This window comes from Pipistrellus kuhlii, unplaced genomic scaffold, assembly GCF_014108245.1.
Source record: "Pipistrellus kuhlii isolate mPipKuh1 unplaced genomic scaffold, mPipKuh1.p scaffold_m20_p_7, whole genome shotgun sequence".
Lineage (NCBI taxonomy): Eukaryota > Metazoa > Chordata > Mammalia > Chiroptera > Vespertilionidae > Pipistrellus > Pipistrellus kuhlii.
The window spans coordinates 63,495,183-63,511,002 of record NW_023425573.1 but is presented as its reverse complement, the minus strand read 5'-3'; the positions used below and the strand labels follow the sequence as shown (position 1 = coordinate 63,511,002).

The following is a 15,820-nucleotide window of genomic DNA, read 5'->3' as shown; positions in this document are numbered from 1 at the left end:
CCAGCCACATTTGGGGCGGTGCCCCAGCTCAGAGGGCATCTGTGGCCACCACAGCTTGGCAGTAAACCAGATTTGGGGCCAACAGTGGAATCCAAAACCAAGTGGCTAAGTCTCCCTCCTCTCTGGTTCCAGGGTGTGTCACCGGAGAACCACCACTGACAAATCACTACAGCTCAGCAACTCCTGCATTGAGTGTCTGCCCCCGGTGGTCAGTGCACATCATACCTTCCAGTTGGTTGGAAGGCAGGCAGTCACTTAGCCTTTTATTTATATAGATGAAAAAATGCTCACCATCACTACTCTTTAGGAAAATGCAAATCAGAATCATAATATGATATCACCTCTCGCTCACTGGAATAGCTGTTATTAAAGCAACATACTAGTTAAGATGTGAAGAAAATGGAACATTTTCCTGGCTGGAATGGCTCAGTTGGTTGAGTGTCATCTTGTGCACTGAAAGGTTGCTGATTCACTTCTGGTCAGGACACATATGGAAGGTAATCAATAGATGTTTCCCTCTTGCATTGATGTTTTCTTGTCTCATCCTCTTCCTCTCTCTAAGAATGTCGTCAGGTGAGGATTAATTTTAAAAAAGAAGAAAAAAAAATAAAACTCTATTATTGGTGGGAATTTAAAAGTTATGGTGGTTATGCAAAACATTACACATAGATTACCATTTGATTCAGCAATTCCACTTCTGGGTATGAATAAAACATAACTGAAAGTAGAGACTTGAACAGATATTTGCACATCAATATTCATACCAACATTATTCACAATAACCAAAAAGGTGCAAACAACAAGGATGCCCCTCAGTGAATGAGTAAAATAACAAATGTGGTATATACATACACTGAAATATTTTATAACCTTAAAAAATCAAGAGATTCTGATGCATATTACAACATAGAAGAACTTCAAATATGTACGTTATACTCAATCAAATAAGCCAGACACAAAAGGACAAGTATTGTATGAATCCACTTGTATGAGGTTAGCTAAACCTGTCAAATAGAGACAAGAAGTAGAAGAGTGACTATCAGAGATGCCAAGGGTAGGTAGGGGAGGGTAGAGCTAGTATTTAATGAGTAAAGAATTTGAGTTTTGGAAGAGACAAAAAACAAAGTTCTGGTGATGGATAGTGGTGATGGTTGCACAACCTTGTGAGTGCATTTAATACCTTTAAACAGGATGCTTAATATGGTCATCATGATACATTTCATGTATATATATTTAAAAATATATACGTAAAATGTATCATGTTTTAATTTAAAACACTCAAATGAATGCACTCTGTGATTGGTAACTATTGTATTTTGCGCTTTAGTTTCCAATTGTTCAAAGTTCTTTAACATGGTCTACAAGCCCCTATGCTCTCATGTCAATCTCATCTCATATCCCTTTAAGCTTGCTTCTGGGACCCTGTCAAAGCCATCTTGTTGCAGTCACTAGAACCTATCTTTGGTTTGCCATGGCCTTTGCACATGACTTTCCTTCTAATCTACAGGAACTATTCCTCTATATTTAGATTTTTGGACTTTTACTAGAAATGCAATATAGATATATAAAACTTTTTAGAAAATTTATAAAAATCTACAGAATTTTATTAAACATATGTTTGATTTTTTATATATATACAATACCTTATGTTCTTTAGCTCTTTCCATGGCTGATATTCTTTATTTAAAAAAAAAAAGCTAAAAAACTTCTATATGGACTTTTATCACAGTAATACACTAGAATTAATTTATTTATCTCCATACTTCCTCCAGTAAATTATTTTATTTTTGTTTCCAGGAGAACTTCGAAAGAGTTTGTAAAGACAGAAAACATTGATGGATATTAGAAAAATAGGAACATCTTCAATTTTATTAATTTGTCAAATTGAGTTTTGTGGCAGTTATAGTTTACAATCTCTTGAGCAACATGCTTCTTTGCATACATCCTTGCAAGCAACTAACATTATCAATTTGTAAAGCTTTTTTTTTCAGTCTTACAGGAGATAAATTATGTATTATTGTTAACCTAATTTGTATAATACAGCTTAATAGTGATATAGAGTTGCTACAAAATACATTCTTAACATGAGCAGGTAGGAGGCATACCATCTTCATCTTTCTTGTCTTTTAGCAGCTTTTGATCCAGTTGATTAGTCTGGATGATCTAGTTGATTAGTTGGCCCACCCCTCCAGGCTTCTGGCCTCTGTCTGCTGTTTTCCCTCCAGCTCTCTGGGTGCCCTGTGCAATCTCCATCCAGGTCCCTCCTCATTTATTGGACTTTTTTACCTGGATGCCCCAGTGATCAGCCCCATATCCTTCCAGTTCACACTCATTTTTAGGTGGTTTCTTCTGGCCTCAAGGTGTTATATCTCCAGCTCAGACCTTTTCTCTGAACCACAGACCCTTATATCCAACAGGCTACTTTTAATCTTCACCTGGATGGTCAATAAACATCTCAAAGGTAAAATGTTCAAGTTGATGCCCTGATTTCCCCCATCGTTTCCCTCAGTTAATAGCACATTCTTTGCAGCCTCGGGGAGAGACCTTGAGTCAAAGGATACAGCTAGCCTCCCCCACCCCAAGATTTCCGGTTTTCAGAAACTGTGAAATAATTAGTTTGTTGTTTCAAAATACTATGTTTTGGCATGTTTTATGCAGCAATAGATGACTAATACAATATATATTGCATATTTTTTTTTCTGTTTTTTTAAAGAACTTGCTTAAGATTGATAGATTTCTTAATATTTTCATAGAAAATATCTGTCCCAGATATTTTTTTGGGGGGAAGGCTTATAATTATAGTTTCAAAATTTCATTAGTAGTAATATTAATTTCTATTTCTCCTAGTGACAGAGCTAGTGAGTTTCATTTTGTCGTGTGTGTCACATGCTTAGAAATTATAGCTCTAGAATAAATGTAAAAATAACTTACTTATTGAAAACATAATGGTAAGTAATATTTGATCTCTTAAGGGCATTATGCCATAAATGGAAGAAAGTCAAATTGATGAAGATCATGGCTTTCTAAACTTTCTTAAACTGAAAATCTTTTTATTCTTCTTACCACAACTCAACTGTAAGAATATATAGTTTTTCTAATCAGGTTTCTCAAGAATCTGAATGAATAGGAGATGATGATAGATAGATAGATAGATAGATAAATAGATAGATAGATAGATAGATAGATTGATTGATTGATGATAGATAGATAGATGATAGATAGATGATGATAGAATATTTTAAAAATACATATAGTTTAAATATATAAAATACCTTTAAATACATGTTTATGTGTTATATTTGTAAATATATTTCATATGCTATACATATAAATTATAAGAAGTGGCTCACATGATTGTGGAGTTGGGTAAATTCCAAGATCTACTGGGTGAATCAGTGTGCTGGAGACTCAGGAAAACCAATAGTTTAGTTCTAGTCTGAGTCCAACAGTCTGAGAATAGAGACAATGATGTAGGTTCCAGGTTGATGATGGTATACTCAAGACCCAGAAAAATAATGTTTTCGTTTGAGCCAGAAAGAAGGAAAAAGCCAGTGCCCCTGTTCTAAGGCCAGCAGACAGGACAAATTCTCTCCTCAGGATGTCTTTTTCTCCAGCCTTCTGTTTTATTCGGCCTTCATGTCATGGCATGGGGCCCGCTGACATTAAGGAAAGCAATCTGCTTTGCTCAGTCTCTTGATTAAAATGCTCATGTCATTTGAAAACACCCGCCCAGAAACACCCAGAATAATGTTTAACCAAATATCCAGGCATCTCATGGCCAAACCAAGTTGACATATATAAAATTAACCACTACAGCTATTTACTATAATCTCCACTTCAACTCTATGGCTCTCACAGTGAGAAAACACACCTCCAAAATCTGAAATGGATTTTTTGCTTTAAATGTTACTACTATTATGGTTTTTCATCTTCTTGGTATTTTACAAATACTTTAGTGAAACTATTGCCATGTAATACTACCTGATTCTAAATGCAACCAGAAGCCTGAATTAGCATTTAACAAATATTTTAAAAAATACTTTAATATATTCTAATAAAAAAGATACGTATTGAAAGTAGTAAACATTTATGATATAGTTCTTGTTAATAGTATAACTATTACATTCTAATTGGTCTTTAAATTTTGTGTTATTTATCAAAAGGCTAAAATAAGTATAAAGTGACTCAGGTATTAAGAAGGGATCAATTACAAAGGACATTGAAGAGTATATCTTTGGGTATTTTGTAATTGTAATTTTGAGCCTTTCTCTATTTGTACAAAATTTTTTATTTGGCTTAAAACAGAACCATCTTATTTGTAAAGATTTTGACACAAAGGAAACAGTAAATAGCCCGTTTTGTTTTCAGACTTACAGAATTACTCCTATAAAATGTCTGTTAAATAAATGCCTTTGCTGAAATTCAGAGGAACCTTGATACCTTACATAGATATTTGGTAAACACTTCACCATCTAAGTTCTTAAAGCAGCCCACCATATTTTTATCTTCCCCTCCTAAGCTCAGTAAATTCTTTCCTATCAGTAAAGAAAAAGGAAAAGTCAGGTAGAACATTACCTAAGTAAATAGCCTTGAATCTTAAGTACTCATAAACCTGAGAAACAATAGCAGCAAATGATCCTGTCAGATTTAAACAAGTGTCTAGCTTACTTTCATTTCAAATAGTATATGAACCTTTACCTTATTGTATTTCTGGCAGAAAATCACTTCAGTATCTAAAGGAAAGGTATGCATCAAAGTTGGGCAAAAATTCTATTACAACAATTATAAGTAATAATTAAAAACCCCATGTTTCTTCTTATTTAAAGAAAATGCCATAATATTTGTGAACTAATTATGATAATTTTTGCAAATAGTGACCTAATATTTTTTTTTTTTTATATTCCAGAAAGCTTAATAGAAATATTAGAAACTGGGATATATTGTGTTTTTAGAAGAAATTACTACTACGTTAATTTTCATGAACTTTCAAAAAATAATTTTTATGGCTTTTTACAGAGAGAAAGGGAGAGGGAGAGAGAGTTCGAGCGATGAGAGAGAAACATTGACCAGCTCCTCTTGCATATTCCCTACTGGCGATGTGCCTACAACCAAAGTACATGCCCCTGACTGGAATCAAACCCGGGACCCTTCAGCCCGCAGGCCGGCGCTCTATCCACTGACCCAGTGCATATCATAGCTACCAGTCAAACGGTCAGATGGACATTTAGGCTTTTATGTAAATAGATTCCTTGTTGCAGACAAACATTTGATGTCAGTCTGGTTTTCATTTCTTTTTTTAAAATTATTATTTCCTGCCCCAAGTTAGAAGTATTTATCATCTTTTTTATTGCTGCTTTGGTGAAATTCAAGATTATGTAAGTTTACCTGTGGCCATTGTGTGTGTGTGTGTGTGTGTGTGTTAAATGGTTATTTGGTGAGCTTTTCCAGTTTTAGAAAATAGTTTCTCCAGTTCTAGGAACTAGTTGTATAATATTTCTGCAATTATTTTTTGAAACTATACCTTTTCTGTTTATATGTTCAATCTACATGTCCTTTTGTTTCACATGATAAGAAAATGTATTTTTAAGATGAAATGAAATTACCCGCTTGAATTAACTTCTCCAGAAGAAACCTTAGCATTATTCAGGCCAAAATTTATTAGAGAAAGAAATTCTACCTGTTTTTATGTGGTGTGTTTGTTTCATCAGAAAATCATTATCAATCACCTGTCTTTTCAGTGTAGGGGTGAGATGAGGATTATGGGCACTGACTGCAACAGTTGTTTTCCTCACTATTTGTTTGTTTTTTCCAAAGCAAATTCTTATACTGTCCATTCTTTCTGCTACAGTTGCTGACATTTAAAAAATGTATTTTTTATTTATTTCATAGAGGAAAGGAGAGGGAGAAGAGAGAACGAGAAGGAAAGAGAGAGAGAGAGAGAGAGAGAGAGAGAGAGAGAGAGAGAGAGAGAGAGAGAGAGAGAGAAAGAGAGAGAGAGAGAATTGGGGATAAAGCCAGAAACCTGGGCAGGAATCAAACCAGGGACCTCTTAGTTCATAGGTAGATGCTCAGCCAGAGAGCCAGAGAGCCACACTGGTCGGGCACAGTTGCTGATCTCAGTCTTCCGTGTTACATGGCATAGCAAAGAATCCCCACCTTATCTTTGCCCACACAATCCCACTCAAATTCAACTTGTCTCATCTGCCATCCATGACTGTTTGGTATTCATTTTTACCCAAATTTACTGGTAATATTTATTTGGTGCTAATAAATTTTTACTTTTTAAAAAAATACTTTTAAATTTATTTTAGAGAAGAAGGGAGAAGAAAAGAGAGACAGAAACATCAACAATGAGAGAGAATTATGAATTATCTGCTTCCTTCATGCCCCCTACTGTTGACTGAGCTCAAAACCTGGGCATGTGCCATTGACTGGAATTGAACCCAGGACCCTTCAGTTCACAGGCCAATGCTATATCAACTGAGCCAAACCAGGTAGAGCCTGAATTTTTATTTTTATTTAGCCTATAAACATTTATTCCAGTGAGGTGTCAATAACAATAAATAAAAAAGATATGCCTTTTGCCACCATGAATTAGTTATTTTACAATATTTCTAATAGTCATTTTTAAAAGAAATACTGGGAATAAACTAAATTTTATTTTAGCCAATTTCTATTGTAAAAGACAGGCTGCACTTAATTAATTAATAAGATCATCAAACTTTTATCAAGTTTCTAAAAAACACCAGTCAATGTGGATGAAATATCTAAACGCAATATAAATTTCTATGTGTAAGGTAAACGTTAGTTTTGGGAAAGAAACTCAATAAATACTTGGTAAATGAAATAATGATTGACTCTGGACAGCCACATTGTTAAGGTAATTACATTTGACAATAAGGCTCTAAATTCAGAGATTTTAAGTTGTGGAAGTGAATAAAAGTTAAAAGTTGGCTTTCATTTATTCTGGCTCTGCCTCCTTCCCTGTGGAATTAGAAATCTAACTCACATAAATATAAGCTCTCTGCTATGTAGGTAACAATATTTGTCTTCTTTGTGATATAGATGCTTCATCCTTATGATCCCATCTAAGCCACTCATTTCTTTGTGTTTTCTCCTATCACAAACATGAGCCCTTTCACTTCACGTAATGAAAGAGTATATTTTATCTAAAAGTACTATGAGTTCCCAGTTCCCAGAAGGAGAGCACATTTGAATTTTCACAGTATTTGATTTTCTTAAGATGACAGAATCAGCTTTTGGAAAATTACATTATTTTGTGCAAAAACAACTTTGGTTAAACATATAACTTCAAATTTCCCATTTCTTACAAAACAACCAATAAATTCATATTTTAAAAAATATTAATAATAAATCCCGCAAAATAGCAAATTGCTCTAGGAAGTATTTGTAGTTTATTTACACTTCAGTTGATCTTGGGATTTAGAACTATGGTTGCAAATTCTAGTTCAAGTACATTTCAAATCAATTGTAAAGATCTATAACCTACTTTGGTTTGGGTGATTTAGTGTGCTTCCTGTATTATGTGCCTTAATTCTATATATCTCATAAATGTGAATAAAATATATCTGAATTATGATAATCCTGCAAATATTAATAAACAGATTTAAAGATTAAATATATGAACATAACTATAAACTTGTCAAAGTTTTAACCTTGTAATTAGCTAGTTATTAATGATAAGACAGGAACATAAGGAAGGCCAGACATTACAGGCATGTCATTTGGGCAGCTTAACCAGGAAGCTGCAACTTCACACTCCTCAGGGAACTGCCAGCCTACTCCCTGCAAAACACTGTGGGAAGGGATCCAACAAAGAGGAGATGGGCACATGCGCAGTAAAGTTGGGGTGATGTAGTCAAGGTATTTGCTTGTCAGTGTAGCCCAGGGAACCATGGATTGGCTAGAGAGGACAGGGCCAATGCAAGCCTGTAAAATGTGGGAAACCATGATCCCCTTGACAAAGCACCTCACTTGCTTGGCTCTCTGGAGCCTTTGGCTGTGTTGCAACCCATGTTCCCTGAATAGCTACGTGGCCCTGCATACCCCCCACACAGTGGACTAATGAACACAAATTAAGCTAGCATGATGCTGTATTGGACTGTGCAGACGTGGAATGAAAACGCTGGGCAACAGCTTTAATTCTAGATCTAAAGAAGTCATGGCTACACCTTCTATTGGGGGATGAACAGACATGGGACCTTGAGAATTCAGAGGTGTAATTCTATAGAATAAAGCTTTCTACAATACCTCACCCTCCTGTGTGACTCTCAGAACATTCTATTTCTCTTGATATCATAGGAAGCCACTCCCACAAACACCCAGTGGGGACAAGGAGAGCTCCCCACTGACAACAAAAGCTTCAAGTTTATTTATTTATGATGCTTCAGTTATAAGGTACATACTAATTGTATAATGCTGACATAAAAAATTACCTAAAATACAGTTAATTTGGACCCAAACAGTGGATTTGGAATATTTTCCATTCCAAATCAAGCTATTATGAGAAATCTGGCATCTCATTATCTAAAGTTAAGTAGTAGGCTGTAAAATATCTTCACTGGTTTTAAAATAAGAATAAAGTATCAACATATTATTAAATATTAAAAATGGCTTTTAAATAAATAACTGCTTTATGGTAAATATTTGAAGTTTGAACATTTTCTTTTCAAGAACCTACTTTCCATTCACGCTTCGTACAACAAATAAGCTTACTTCATAAAGATTCCAGAAGGGCCAAAACTGGTTTGGCTCAGTGGATAGAACGTCAGCCTGTGGACTGAAGGGTCCCAGATTCAATTCCTGTCAAGGGCATCTGCCTTAGTTGTGGACACATCCACAATAGAGAGTGTGCAGGAGGCAGCTGATCAATGTTTTTAACTATCTCCCTTCCTCTCCGTAAAAAAAATCAATAAAATATATTTTTAAAAAAAGATTCCAGAAGGTTGTCCATTTGGATATGTTTTCAAGAAACATTCTATATTGATGACAGGATATTTGACAATGATCAGCAGTGGGATTTTACCACCTACCTTAAATACAATGTATTTTGTAGTGGAAGTGCTTAGCTGACGGGTACATTTGCATCCCTCATATAAAACAAGAAATCTGAGGCAGTGACTTAAAGGATGATTTGATGCTTGGCTCCACAGTCACACTATTTCTAGTTTTGCTCCCTCCAATTCATTCTTCACACTAATCTAGAGAAACAGTATTCTAAAAGATGGACTTGATTAAATTACAATTCTACTTTAAATCCTTCACTTATTTGTATTTCCCTTGGGATAAAATACCTAATCATTTCCTAAGTCTTTATGCTCTGTGCTCTGAAAACTCCTGCAATATCATTTTTGAGGATGACCTTCCTCACTTTCTACTGCTGTTCTTGTCAGGTGCCACGCTCTCTTGTCATCAGTGTATTCAATTTTTTTTGTGTGTGTGTGCCTGATTTCCATATACAACTCTACCAAGTGTAGCTTCTCAAATTCTAATTCACTTTTTCTATAAGACTGCCCTAACTATTGACAACTAAATTAATTACCCCCCTATAGGCTTCTATGGCACATTATCTATAGTAATTATCGAGCATATCTCCCTGTGCTGCAATTGGCCTGTTTACTTGTTCAGCTCCAGGATTTCTCTAGAAACTTCCTTATGAGAATATGGATTACCTTGCTTTTTCAGTCATATATGAATAATTTGTTTAGCTCATGATGAGTTCTCAATAAATATTTGTAGAGATAACAAATGAAACAAGTATAAGAAATAAGGTTATCTTTAATTTAAGTCCCCAAAACATAGGCTATAAGTAGCAAATATGTAGTCCTATATTGTTGTAAATGTTCCCCAGCCTGAAAATTTACACTCTAGGCATAACATAGTTTTTTCAAATTAAACTTATATTATCCAGTTCTTAGAATTTGCATACTGGCTTTTCAAATGTAATTTCCCTTCCATTTGCCCTTGTTATTAAATGACTTAGGAGAACAACTGAGTTTCTCAAAAATCTCCCATAAAGATGTAGAAACAAGAAATATTTGACTTAGCTACAGTTAAGTTTAAGAAAGATAAATGATGCATCACATTCACTGCCTGTTCTGTTCTCCTATTCCAACATAAGTTGTTTGCCACCTGAGTATTTGTCACTTTCATTTTAATATTTGCAGATGTCAAATATAACTTGGATCTCTGACTAGCAAATAGTGTGTGGCTGGAGACTCTTTTCAGATGAAAAAACAAAACACTTCCCTCCTGTGAATATAGCTAGCAATGATGAAGCCAATTCTGAATAACCATGAACAACACTGAAAGCTTCGGTCATAGATGGTGTGTTAAACAGAAAATAGCTGATGCATCAATGGGGGGCATTAATGCATCAAAAAATTGAATTTGTTGTAGGGAAAAATTGCCTGTAAAACTGCTGTTCAAAGAGCTTCTCCCTAACAAGATCCAATTGTGTCAAGAAACTAAGTAAATAAGCTTAACTTCAAAGACTCAAAGCAAAGTAGAAAAGACTAGAGAAATGATCCATCCAGAATTCTGTATAGAATAGGGCTTTTGGGGGCTTACAAGAATATTTCACAGCATACAAACAGCCCTACCTGTGATATTTGGTGGCTATGCTATGTCACGAGTGGCCAAAACTATGTTCTCTATTTAGAGTTGCGGCAAATTTGTATTCAGGAGGTAATTCCTATATTCTTTGAAGTGAACTTACTTAAAACAACAACTTAAAATGAAACTCTTTTAAGGCCTATCTATTTATTTGAGGTACTTTAAATATAATATGCTTTGCTTTTCATGGTATCTGATTTCTTTTTCCATGTTTTTTCCTGTAATGAAAACGGATTCCATTTATTATTATTATTATTATTATTATTATTATTAATATATACTAGGATCCCAGCATGCGATTTGAAATCGTGCAGCACTGCTCACCCTCGAGTCGCTGGCCTGGCCCTGCCTCACTCCCTGGGCCCCACAGCAGCCTCAGCTGCTCCTGGTCCTGCCCTGACTCTTTCTCTGGCCCTTGAAGGAGCCGCATCTGCTGCTGATCAGGCCCTCCCCCAGCGCAGGTGTGTGGAGGCCCCTGCTGCCCTGCCTCTGATGCTGCCTTGGCAACCTCCTCCTATCTGGTTGACCCATGATGGCATCCCAATTAATTATCATATTTCTCTATTTTATAAATAGATAGATAGATAGATATAGATATAGATATAGATATAGATATAGATATAGATATAGATATAGATATAGATATAGATATAGATATATATTTTTATTGATTTCATAGGGGAAGGGAGAGGGAGAGATAGAAACATCAAGGATGAGAGAGAATCATTGATCAGCTGCCTCCTGAATGCCCCCTTCTGGGGACTGAGTTCCCAACCCAGGCATGTGTCCTGTTCAGGAATCGAACCACGACCTCCTGGTTCATAGGCCAATGCTAAATCACTGAGCCACTGAGGCTGAACCCTGACTTTTTTTTTTTTTTTTTTTTTAATCTGCTAACAGATTTCAAGCCCCATATAAACAAAGGGATAAGATAGACTGAATGTGCTTTTCTCTGGCTCAATGAGGAGTTGAAACCACATAATCCCTTGTGGGACACAAACGGCACATCCCCAATAGGGGGTGTGCAGGAGGCAGCTGGTGGATGTTTCTCTCTCATTGATCTTTCTAACTCTCTATCTCTCTCCCATCCTCTCTGTAAAAAAATCAATAAAATATATTTTAAAAAATAAATAAATAATAAAAAATTAAAAAATGTACAACAATTTGTTTATCCATCCACCTCAGCTGGACATTTGAGATATAACAAGTTTTGGGGGTTTTGTGAGGGTCTACTTATGGACTTAATTTCCTCCTATTTATCTTTGTGTTTATCTTTACCCAAATGTCATATAGTTTTAATAAGTAAAACATTTATAAAATGTTCTTGAAATTGGGTAGTATAAATACTTCAAATATATTTTTTTCCTCCCAAAATTAATTTGGCTATTCTAGTTCTTTGAATATCAAGATATATTTTTAAAGTACTTCCAGTTTATACAAAAAAAAACTTTCTAAGATTTCAACTGACGTTGTGCTTAATCTATAAATAAATGTAAAGAGAATGAACATTTTAATAATACTAAATCTTCCAATTTATGAACATGGTATAAATTACCATTTAGTTAGCTCTTCTTTATTTTTTCTTAGCAATGTTCTATAGTTTTCAGTGAGAATGTCTTGGTCAATTTTTCTTAAAGTCATTCTTAAATATAGGGTGTCCCCCCAAAAATGTATACAAACACTTTGAGTAATTACAATGGCAGTGTTTATTAAAATACATTTGATTTTCAAAATTGAGGTTTCAGCTGTTAAAGTGTGTGTACATTTTTGGAGATACTGTGTACTTATTGTATATGCTCATCAGATTCCAGCCACTTCACTAGCCCTGAACTCGATTTTCCTAAAATCAGTGGACCTACTATTTTTCTTGTAATCTAGCTACCTACACTCGATTTAAGAAAATGGCAACATACAAAGAAGCAGGGAGAACATGAATTTTACTTTTTTTCATGGAGAACAGTCTTGCCTGGTGCCTGAAAACTGTTATTTCATATATTTCTCCCAGTTTTGTAGTTTTGTTTTGTTCATTTAAATAAGAGGTTTTGTACAGTGTCAGTTACTTCATCATGACCAAAAGTAAAAGCCTGCTTAATTGGGTTTGTTTAACTTAAATTTTTATATGAATGTCTTTTATCAGTTCCAACTTTCTTTAAAATCTACAAAAAAATCATTATACCTATATCTGTATCTCCTTAAGTCACTCCTAACTAAATCAAAATTATTTGAAGTTGAAAATGTATCTATTTTTCAAATTTAAAATGAACCACAACCTTTTTTTTTTTTTTTTTTAGCAATTCTAAAGTTTCCCACTCTAAATGATAAAAATATCTATGCATTTTGTCGAATTTAGCTATCTGTAAGTCAACTACAAACCAAGAATTTTGAGTGGTCTCCCCAGAGAAATGAGAAAAAGATTCTGTCTTGTGTTATGTCTCGTTTTTATTATATGAACATCAAATTATTCCCCTGATTCTATTTGGCTTATCCATATTAAAAAAATATTGTGTAAAGTTGGAAGTCAGTACATATCCCTTGTCACTGAGATTCCAAAATTTCTCAGTATGAGAAAAATTAGTTCCCCAATTTTTCTTTAATCTCGGTTGAATTTGATATGTTGCGTATGTCTCAGCAGTGACTGAGGTAAAATGTTTCCAAACGACTCCAGAATACTAGCCAGGAATCATTCCTAAAAGAAGGAGTGGGTGTTTTTTTGTTTGATTGATTGTTCTTTTTTTAAAAATGTTCCATAAGAAAATGTAAGAGAATTGGAAAAGTGATTGTACATAGATAGGCATCCAGTGTTGAGGGAAACACGGCTTTAGTTAATGCTATGAAAAGAACAAAAGAAAAAGGGACAGATTCTTCCTGAGATTTGTTAGCAAGAGTGGAGACCTAACCTTGTAACAATCTCCAAGCAGGCGAGGTTATTATGCAAATTGATGTGTCCAGCTGTTATTCCTTTCTGTGATGGATAAAATAAAAGAAATAGGCTCAGAATGTAGCACAAGGGACTGAGCTTTGGCAGCTTTGCAAATGGCCCTTTGCTTACCAGCCCAAGGAAAGTGGCAGCTGATTGCAGGAGGGTATTTAGGAATACTGATTTCACTATTGATTTATGATATCTACACCTCCAATCAGAATGCAGACCAGTGGATGCTAAACTGTATCATACTGTGTTTACCTCACATATAGTATAAAATTTTTATACAAAGGAGCACAGAGAAAAAAAATTTATAGGGTTTTAAAATTTTTATTTGTCTAAGGAAGAGAAATAGCTCTCTACTTCCCTGATTAAATTTTTAAGTTCTTTTATTTTAATGGTTTTTGACTCTTGTATAATGCAACAATAATAGTAAAAATATGAAACTTTAGACTTTTCAATAACTTTTCACACATATTATCTCATTTATTCTTCAGATATGCTTATTCCCATTGTACAGACCAAGAACTGGGGTCCATGAAGCATGGGCAACCTGGCTGCGTGAGCAGTGATAACCCTGGAACAGTCCACTTGGAATGCCAGCCTCCTCTTGCTCAGTCCAATGATCTTTCCACTGAGGCTGCCAGTGGTCTCTCCTCAATGTGGGATGTATAGCTCTAAAGGTCCTCTGGTTAATGTCAAGGGGCTTTAAAAAAGCCCATCATAGTGCTTGTCAGACGCTCAGACCTTTGGGGAAACCCTTGTCAAGAACATGAGATGAAAATAAGTGAAGAAAACAGGACAGCAGCAGCAGGTTCTGCTAGAAAGCATCAGATCTGTCACACAAACCTGCACTTGTTAGGAAGCAGAAAGCAGAAACAGCTATGCAATATAGAAAGACTCACTGATTGGAGGGTGAAAAAGCCAAGTGAAAGTTGAATACCAGGGGGAAATAGAGCGAGATGCCCACGTGGCAGTGCAGGTTCAGCACGACGAGGATCAGAGAGCGTTTGCTCCTCTGGTCCCCCTCGTCGTCTCCATTCTCCATGGCCTCCCAGGGGAACCCTATAGGGGATAGGTTTTGTATGTTCTCCCCTTCCTGAAGGCAGGCTCACTGGACTCCCCTACCATGTGGTCTCTCTTAAGCTGCACTGAGAGCCTCTTGGATGCTTGGGTGTGTGTATCTTCCAATGTCACTACCATCTCTCCATATTTGGCAGTTTCCTTTTGGGAACCACTGGCAGAGTTATTTAATAAAGGTCCCCATGTAGTTGTGAATGCTAAGGGATGTCTAGAAGGTTCAGAAACCCTCCACTCAGTCCATGTTACAAAATGCAGGAAGCAATGAAAAAGTCTCAGCACAGTTGTTACTGTTCCCATCTAATGACGTGGAAGCATACGTTTCACTGGTCCTCTGGCATGTGGAGGTTTCTTACATAATTATTAGTTCCTTTCGAGAAAAATGCCTCAAATAAACCATGTCACATAGCACTGAGACAGATAGATGAAAAATAGTGAATAATGACAGACCAGAACAGAAATGTTTGAGGAAATTAATTTAAAAACAATAATGACTCTAAGTGACATCAAGCCATTTAGTTAATAGGGTATTTAGAAGTGTGTGTTCTTGTGGAAAGTGTGTGTTATTAGGAAATGAGCAGATGGCTTTTTCTATGTGTGTCTTATTTCTTTGAATAGTTATTTAGTACACAGTGTAATTTTAAAAATATATTTATTGATTTTTTTACAGAGAGGAAGGGACAGGGATAGAAAGTTAGAAACATCGATCAGCTCCCTCCTGCACACTTCCTACTAGGGATGTGCCCACAACCAAGGTACATGCCCTTGACTGGAATCAAACTTGGGACCCTTGAGTCCACAGGCTGATGCTCTATCCACTGAGCCAAACTGGTTAGAGCTACACAGTGTAATTTTAACCTAATAATTTAAGGTACTGATTTTTTTGTATGCCTGGCTAGCTGTAGTGAAAGTCCTTTGAAGTAAAGATTTCTGTATATTTATAAAAGTTATTCCTACCCAGTGCCTGTCTGTGTGTTGTCCTGAATTCATGGCAATATTTTTGAAGAAGTCACTGACCAAATAAAAGAGGGTTACTTATGACTAAATACCACCATGTTTCAAGAACGATACTGGGTTCTTTGTATTCTTTATAATTTAATTTAATATTCATAAAATTCTTAATAATTATGTGCTATTACTTATGAGAATATGATGTCTTAGTATGACAAGGAATACAGCTACTAT

General features: G+C 35.4%; 1 pseudogene; it reads right to left on the bottom strand.

Annotated features, from left to right (window-relative positions):
- Positions 1 to 14,603, bottom strand: part of LOC118709731 — a 43,600-nt pseudogene extending 28,997 nt beyond the window's left edge.
- Positions 14,604 to 15,820: the final 1,217 nt, after the last annotated feature.